The sequence below is a fragment of the Sinocyclocheilus rhinocerous genome, unplaced genomic scaffold (genome assembly GCF_001515625.1).
Source record: "Sinocyclocheilus rhinocerous isolate Xijiao unplaced genomic scaffold, SAMN03320098_v1.1 scaffold1206, whole genome shotgun sequence".
Classification (NCBI taxonomy): Eukaryota; Metazoa; Chordata; class Actinopteri; order Cypriniformes; family Cyprinidae; genus Sinocyclocheilus; species Sinocyclocheilus rhinocerous.
In genome coordinates, this window is record NW_015659931.1 from 350,944 (window position 1) to 359,596 (window position 8,653).

At 32.3% G+C, this 8,653-nt stretch overlaps 1 long non-coding RNA gene across 1 annotated transcript in view; it reads left to right on the forward strand.

The window, feature by feature from the left end:
* The window catches only part of LOC107724528 (uncharacterized), a 43,692-nt gene extending 35,417 nt beyond the window's left edge, over positions 1 to 8,275 (forward strand). Inside the window, exons 2-3 of the long non-coding RNA XR_001638030.1 lie at positions 7,215 to 7,323; positions 8,180 to 8,275. This is a non-coding gene — a long non-coding RNA (uncharacterized LOC107724528). The remainder of the gene's footprint in view (positions 1 to 7,214; positions 7,324 to 8,179) is intronic.
* The last annotated feature ends 378 nt before the right edge of the window (positions 8,276 to 8,653 follow it).

Sequence of the window (8,653 nt, forward strand, 5' to 3'; positions counted from 1 at the left end):
AAAAGTATCATTTCCACCATAATTTCTTGTTTGTATATTCAAAAATATTTAAAATAATCTCATAATATTATTTAATGCAGTTGTATTTTTCAGTGTAAGTGATTTAATTTGATAACGTATAGATAATCACATTACTATAATTGAATTTATAGATCAAATGTAAGAATTTGAAATGAAAGTATTAATGAGATTAGTGGGAAAATGCCCTCTGTAAAGGTAAAAAAATGTCCTTGGATAAAATATTGAATATATAAATCTTGAATAAAATGAGAATATTGCTTCATAATAAATCATATTTGCAATAAAAATAAAAAATAAACACACACACACACACATACATATGCTCGATACTGTAAACTACCAGCACTAAATGCTAAAGTGAGCAGGTCTGTCATCTCAAATCTTGTGCGCGCTCATTCGTTTTGTTGACAATCAGCAGCAGATTGTTATTGTGGCACCACTTTGTCAGTTCCGCCACCTCCTGCCTTCTCATCATTGTGATTGATTAGCTCAATTATCCTGCTTTCATCATGAATTTGGTCTCGTGGCTGTTGCTGCATTCTGGGAAACACTCGTGAGTGAAGCAAACAGGTACTGGTAAGAGAGCAGCGTTTAAGAGCACAGGCGTTCAGATTTAATCTGATTACAGTGATATTTTAACTGATCCTGCTCTGCATGCTGGGAAATCTGTTTAGTTACTGATGTCACTGCACATGCTTGGAAGAAATTATCTTGCTTGGACGATATTTTAATCGAAGAGCATCTTGGATGTTTTATTTGGATAATCCAGGTGTTTTAACCTATATAAAAAAAGCAACTGCTTCATTTATGTTTTGCATGCAATTTATGTGTGTATATATATATATACACACACACACACACACGATTTATATAAATATAAATAAATAAATAATTTAAAAAAGTAAAATCGTATACAAAATATATATTTTATTAAAATATTAATTATTTGTTTATTTTTATATTTATAAGCATATATTCATATAACTTTTTGCCGCTTGTGACTCTTACAATTCTAACTTTTTTTTAAAAGAATTGTGACTTTATATAATTACTTTTACTTTTAATAATTACTTTTCTGTTTTTTGTTTCTGCCACATGAAAAAATAAAAAGGTAACTGCAACTTTTTTTAGCTCACAATTCTGTTCAGTTTTTATAAATTTATATCTCAATTTTGAATTTTCTCCTCAGTTTATTTCTCCAAATTGCAAGATATAAAGTCAGAATTGTGAAATTAAAAGTCTCAATTTCCTTTTTTATTTTTTATTCCTTGGCTGAAACAGGCTTCCATACTTTTATATGATTTTATATGATTGTACATATATTGTGTAAATGAGAGCACAATACAGCTGGTCACCAGCATATGTTGCGTTTTGGATTCTTTGGATCATCTCAGCTTAGCTTTATAAAGGTAAGGGGTTTTTGGATACATTTTTACTGAATTAAATGAAATTTCAAAATAATGGTTTATTAAAGGTTGAAAATATCCTGAACGGCAGAGTCATCTATCCATGTTTTCAAGATGTGTAATATTCATTGTCAAGGCCAAACGCTTCACGAGTTTCTCCTTTCAAGAGTTCTGAGCACTTCATCTTCTTGGCCCGCTGAGAGCTTTAATGGCAGGTTTGGTGTTTTGAACCTAAAAATGGGCATAAAGGTAATGCATTTGTATTGTGCCTGGATGTTTGTGAAAGTGGGTTGCCTGTTATTCCCTTTGTAGTGAGTAATAGCCAGCAGTCTTTGCCATATGGTGAGTGCTTCCCAGCTGTGACTTTGTCTTTCGTATTCTGTCTGCTTGCGTGATCAAGGTTATATCTGTGTTTTAAGCAGTTTCTTTCAAAGCAACTTAATGCAGCATTTTTTCTTGTAGGGATGAAGAAGGATTGTAAGTATCCCTTGTGCTGGTTCTCGTCTCAAATTCTGATTGAGATGGGTTTAACCCTGAGTGACCGCAATCTGCCACCACATGGACACTGGTGTCTGATGCAGTGCATACCGGAGAAATATGCTAGATTGTTCCTAGCATACAGTGCATACTAAAGCCCGATTTGAACATTGGCTAAATGTTTCTAGCTTATAGTGCACTTTAAACAAATATTGCTTAAATGTTCTAAGCATACAGTGCATACTAAAGAGACGTGTTGAACATTGGCTAAATGTTTTAGTATATACTGCATACTAAACAAACATTCTTTGAAAGTTTCGTAAATGGTCCTGTAATGAAATGCTTATAAAGAATTCTGTTTTGAACATTGGCTAAATGTTGCTTGGACATACTGTAGTGCAAGCTAAACAAACATTCTTTAAATTTTCTGGAAACATTCATAGCATACAGTGCATACTAAAAAGACATGTTGAACATTGGCTAAATGTTCATAGTATGTACTGCATGTTAAATAAATATTCTTTGAACGTTGTCTTCCAAAAATACAGTGCATAGTAAAAATACTTGCTTTGAATTATTTTTAAATGATTCTAATATGAAGTGCATGCTAAACAAACATTCTTTCAATGTTGTCTGTAAATGTTCCTAGCATGCAGTGCATACTTAAAAATACATGCCTTGAACATTGGGTAAATATGTATAGTAGCTATAGAGTGCATATTAAACAATCCTGATTTGAACATTGGTTAAATGTTTCTAGTATGCAGTGCATGTGAAATAAATATTCTTTCAATGTTCTGTGTAAATGTTCCAAACATGCTGTGCATACTAAAGAAACATGCTTTGCACATTGGCTACATTTTCCTAGTGTATAATGCATGCCAAACAAACATTCTTTAAATGTTCCGTAATTGTCCCTAGCATGCAGTGCATATTAGAGATTAGGCATTGAAAATTGACTAAACATTTCTAATATATAGTGCATGCTAAACACTCTTTGAATGTTCTGTCTAAATATTCCTAGCATGCATTGCATACTAAAGAGACATGCACTGATCATTTCCTAAATGTTTCTAGTTAGTATATACTGCAGTGCACATTCCTTGAATGTTCCATAAATGTTCCTATAATGCATTGCATACTAATTAATTCTGATTTGAACATTGGCTACATGTTCCTAGTATATACTGCATGCTAAAAACATTCTTTGCATGCTAGAAACATTTACGGAACATTCAGTGTATACTAATGAGACATTTAAAGTTTTTAGTATATAGAGCATATTAAACAAACATACTTTAAATGTTCTGTAAACAAACGTTACAAATCGTTACAAACATGCAGTGCATAGTAAATATTCCTGATCTGAACATTGGGTAAATGTTCCTGGTATTAGTATATAGTGCATGTTAGACAACGTTCTGTAAATGTTCTAATCATGCAGTGCATGTTAAACATACATGCTTTGAATATTGGCCAAATGTTTCTAGTTTATACTGCATACTAAACAAACATTCTTTGAATGTTGTGTAAATGTTACCATAATGCATTGCATACTAAACAGACATTGGCTAAATGTTTTTAGTATATACTGTGTGCACTAAATATTCTTTGAATGTTCTTATATAAGTGCACACTAAAGAATCCTGATTTGAACAATGTTCCTATAGTGCATGCTGAAGAAACATGGTTTAAAATGTTCCTAGTATGCAGTGCACGCTGTTTTGATTCATGGCTTTTCCTAAATGTTTGCGTTTCCCATTTTCTGCGGACATGTACTGGGGTGCCAAACCAGCAACAGATACTCAACAAATACTGTCTGAAATGGGAAAAACCTTGAGTGAGGTGTGGGTGTGTGTGTGTGTTCGTGGGTTGTGTGTCTATATTTGTTTGAAATAGTCCCATTAGTGGAGACTGTATGTCTTGACAGCCTGAATTGATTTGTACTCAACAGATAAAAGCACTTTTAGGAAATCTCAAATTAATGTTCCTCTTTTAAATTGCAGGATATGGCATGAATGTATTTGTTCTTTTGCTTTCATTTTTGTTTCATTTCTTTGTCACATTTTTGTGACAATGTTTATTTTTTGTTTTGTTTGCTTTGCTTTTTGTTTTGTTTCGTTTATAAGAATGAGAATTATCCAAAATTGTATTATTTATTTTCTGCAAAACGTTACTTATGTTCTGCTTATCTTTCTCAGTACTGATAATAGATAGATAGATAGATAGATGGATAGATAAATTAAATGATCCTATAAATTGCACTCATAAAATAATTTGAATTATTATTGAAGTTGTGTAACTTTTAGTGCATGTCTGATAGTTTGGGATCAAAGTATAATCCTATAAATTTACTAAATTAATTATTTTAATTAAAAACATTTAAATGGGAAATTCATGCATTTCCTACAGGAAATAAGCAATATTATGGTGCCATTAACACAGTTTATGATGTTTGCTTTGAGATCGTATTTGTCATCACTCTCCAGTCTGGATTACTGCTGTTCATCTTCTGTAAGCCTGTCATGTCAGCTTAGAAAACATTGTTTTTAACAGTGGAAAAGCATCTTATCTGTTGTAGCGTGTGGCGATGCCGGTGTGTATTTATTTCACTCTCTCGTGTGCTGGCTAGCATTCTCAGTCCAGATAATCGTCCTGTTCCCGATCTACTATCATGACCTCATTTTGTAATATCCAGTCTTGCAGGTGAATCTCTTTCATCTGCAGCGGAGTGGTTTGGGAGCGGCTCACAGCTATATTTATAATTTCTGTCTCGTTTTGAACACTTGAAGACTTTTGAGATTTGCCAAGCACCTCCCAATTAACCCGCCTCCCCTCTCCGGGTGACCTCATCAGTGACAGCGTTACACCCGCACGCTCGCCAGGGCCTCTGAAACACACACACACACACACACACACACAGAGTGTTGGGGAAAGTTACTTTTAAAAGTAATGCATTACAATTTTGTGTTACAAAAAGTAACTAAGTAACTAATTGCGTTACTTAGTTACTTTTTATGGAAAGTAATGCGTTACGTTACTTTTGCGTAAATTTTTCTCATCTGGGCTGGGCTTGCTAATTTGTTTTTAATATAAAAATTTATATTTTTGGCAAATGTAAAGGCCCTTTCACACCAAAAGTGAAACGAATACTCCTCAGCCATTCTGTATTGCATGAAGCATAGAATGCAGGAGAAGAAAGTTCAACACTCTTCAGCAATGAAACAAAAAGAAAGAAAAACAAATGTCATGTTTATTTTAAGTCATTTTTGCTTATTAATATGGCTGAATTGGATCATTGAAGGTCGATAGACCAAAGATATTGATTAATAAAATGTGATTAAATGCATAAAAGATATTTGTGTTATTTAACACATTTAATTATTGCAGGTTTGCATTGCACTGTTTTTATTCATTTTGCAGAATACTGAATCTGTTTTTGTGGAGGTGAGATGAGTAAATGCATGTTCACATTTAGTCTAGAACTACAGTATCATCATGTTCACACAGCGCCTCTGCACTTACTCCTGATTTCTCTCAACATGAGGACAGGAGAGCTGTCAGTCAATGAATGGGAAAACAAAGTAACTGGAGTTACTTATTTGAAAAAGTAACTCAGATATTTTATTGTAAATTAAAAAGTAATGCGTTACTTTACTAGTTACTTGAAAAAAGTAATCTGATTACGTAACTCACGTTACTTGTAATGCATTACCCTCAACACTGCGCACACACACACACACACGTCTGACGGTCTGAGAAACAATGCGTGGGAGACTGTTACAGATTCTATCACAATATCACTAAATACACTGCAAGTGTAAAATGTCACCTTCAGAAAGCTAGTTAGTGTGAATTCTGTTAACGTTCCCATTAATTTAAATTTCAGTTATTCAGCTAGGAAAGGGAAATATTAGAAACTCTTGGACTGGATATGGTTCTTTTAGCTTGAATCTGCAAAAAAAAAAATCCTTCTTTAAGTGTGATATGTCAGACATTATTATGTTGATTCAAAGTAAAGACTCATATGTTTGTTTATTTATTTATTTTACTTATATATAGTACTATATATATATATATATATATATGTGTGTGTGTGTGTAGTATTATATTTATATATATATATATATATATATATAGAGTGGTGTGGGAAAGTATTCAGACCCCCTTAAATTTTTCACTCTTTGTTATATTTTTGGGTTTTGTTTTCCCTTAATAATAAAAACCTTCATTTAAAAACTGCATGTTGTGTTCACTTGTGTTATCTTTTACTAATATTTAAATTTGTTTGATGATCTGAAACATTAAAGTGTGACAAACATGCAAAAAAATAAGAAATCAGGAAGGGGGCCAACACTTTTTCACACCACTGTATGTAGTATATTTATATATAATACTTTTATTATTATTTCCTCAAATTTGTTTAAATTTGTATATATTTTTATTGTAGGTGTTGTGTGTGTGTGTGTATGTGCTCATTTCTAAGTAGCTTTTTCAGATAAAAACATATTGTCTATATTGTAAATTTAATATGTGTTCTGCATTCATGCCATGTGTCTTCAGCGTCATCTCATCCCTGTGATGGTGATGTGCACTGCTCATAAGTGCTGATATTCCTCTTGATGAATGAGTCACACGTGCCTCATAACTCATATGAATGGCCTTGTGCAGCTTTGATTTCAACCTCTGCTCTCCTCAAAATGGAAATATTTATGACTAATTATAACTGGTTATGATTAATAATAAATATTTAGATTAGATCTTCGAATTAACTGTAGCAGAATCAATATTACCATTACTTCCATATAAGTGTAAAGTCTGTGACCAGGACTGTAATTTATATGCAAATGTCAAAAGCTAAAAGGGTCTCAAGCCATAAAACCCAAAGATCATGCATGATTCTACGCAGACGCTACATGTATGTAAATTATACTGGTATATTCATATTTGACAGCGAAAGGGAGGCTAATGACAAGAGAAAGCTTCCCTGGAGTTGAAATGAGGGACTGCTTTGTGTAGAGAAATTACATGTAGAGACTGAACATGTGCAGGTGCTGTTTATGGAGATAGAATTGTTGCTTAATTCCAAATAAATAGATTATGATCCACAAATAAATGTAAAGAGATTAACAAAAAATAAACATATTGACAAATAAATAGAATGAGATCCGTTCTACCTTATCTGACCCTTGCTAGCGCTCATACTCTGAATTAGAGATTTGAACAAACCCCTAACATCAACTTTGGTGTGCAGAAGAGATGTGCTGTTACTTAATTAAGTGACCAGATTTGTGCTTTTTTGCCTTGCAGATGACAAAAGACCAGACTATAATGGAGATACAGTATGAGAGTGGACTCTTTTGACTTGGGCCAGTAAAAAGCAACACCTTGGAGACTAGCCACAAAATGCATAGTGGTGGTGAGCAAAGACATGTCTGTCTGTCTGTCACTTATATAACGCAACATGCCAGCAATCTTCTCAAGCGCTTAACCAAAGAGAAGCTTTAAGGGCTTTTTTTGTCAAAATAAAGATAAAGAAATTAAGACATAAATAATTACTACTGTAATTTTACAGTTTTAATATAAAATTAAATTATATTTTCTTAAATACTTTTTAAAATGTTATTATTTTACAGTGAAATATTACAAGAGAAATATTTCCTATTTTATTTTTAGTATTTTTTTAAGTTTTGTAATAACTAAATTAATAATTAGTAGTGAACTGTTCATTGTAAAGCACAATAAAATATTAATATTATATTATTTGTTTTAAAATTCTTGTTTTTATAATAATAATAATAATAATAATGAATATTGTAATTTTACAGTTGTAATGCAAAATAAAATAATATTAATGTTATTGTCTAAAACACTTAAAAAACATTTTTTTTAAAACAGTGAAATATTAAAATAGTAATATTGCATATTCTATTTGAACATTTTAAAATAATAATAATAATAAATATTGCAATTTTACAGTTGTAATGCAAAATAAAATTATTATATTGTCTTAAATACTTAAATTTTATTCTTTTACAGTTAAATATTAAAATAGTAACATTGCATATTTTGTCTCATAACATTTTTATTTTTAATAAAGATAATAACTAGTATTGTAAATTTACAGTTAGAACATAAAACCAAATTGTTAATATTATATTCTTTTTCCTATTTTAAACTGAAATCACAATTCATCAGAAAATTTGCAATTCTATTTTCCCCAAATCTTGCAGCCCTAATTTAAAGTATGGTATGTGTTTTGGGATATTTCTCAGCACAAATCACCATCACCCACTTTCATCAAATGGAAAACAGCAGCGTGAACATTCATCAGAACGTCTCCTTTTGAGCTCATATGTATTTGGAACGACATGAAGGTGAGTAAACCATAACACGTTTTCAATTCTTGACTGAACTGTCTCTTTAAATGTACGCATGCATGGTATGCCTTGAATATCCTATATGTGCTCTACTGTATGTGCATGATTGAATCCGTCAGCGGTTTGTGCCTGCAGCCCGTGTGTGAATACAGTCAGCAGTAGTGTTGGATCAGAAGGAGATAATGAGATATTAATCACAGGGATGTGATAATCACAACTGTCTCTGTCTTTACAGCGCAGCGGGCGGACGCTGCTCTTATCAGCATGTCCCATTTTCTTAAGCCATCACCCCGTCCCTCCATCTACCCCCTCCCCCCCAGAGCAAGATAAGAGAGATCGTGCAACAAGGATGGAGAAAAAAATGGACAA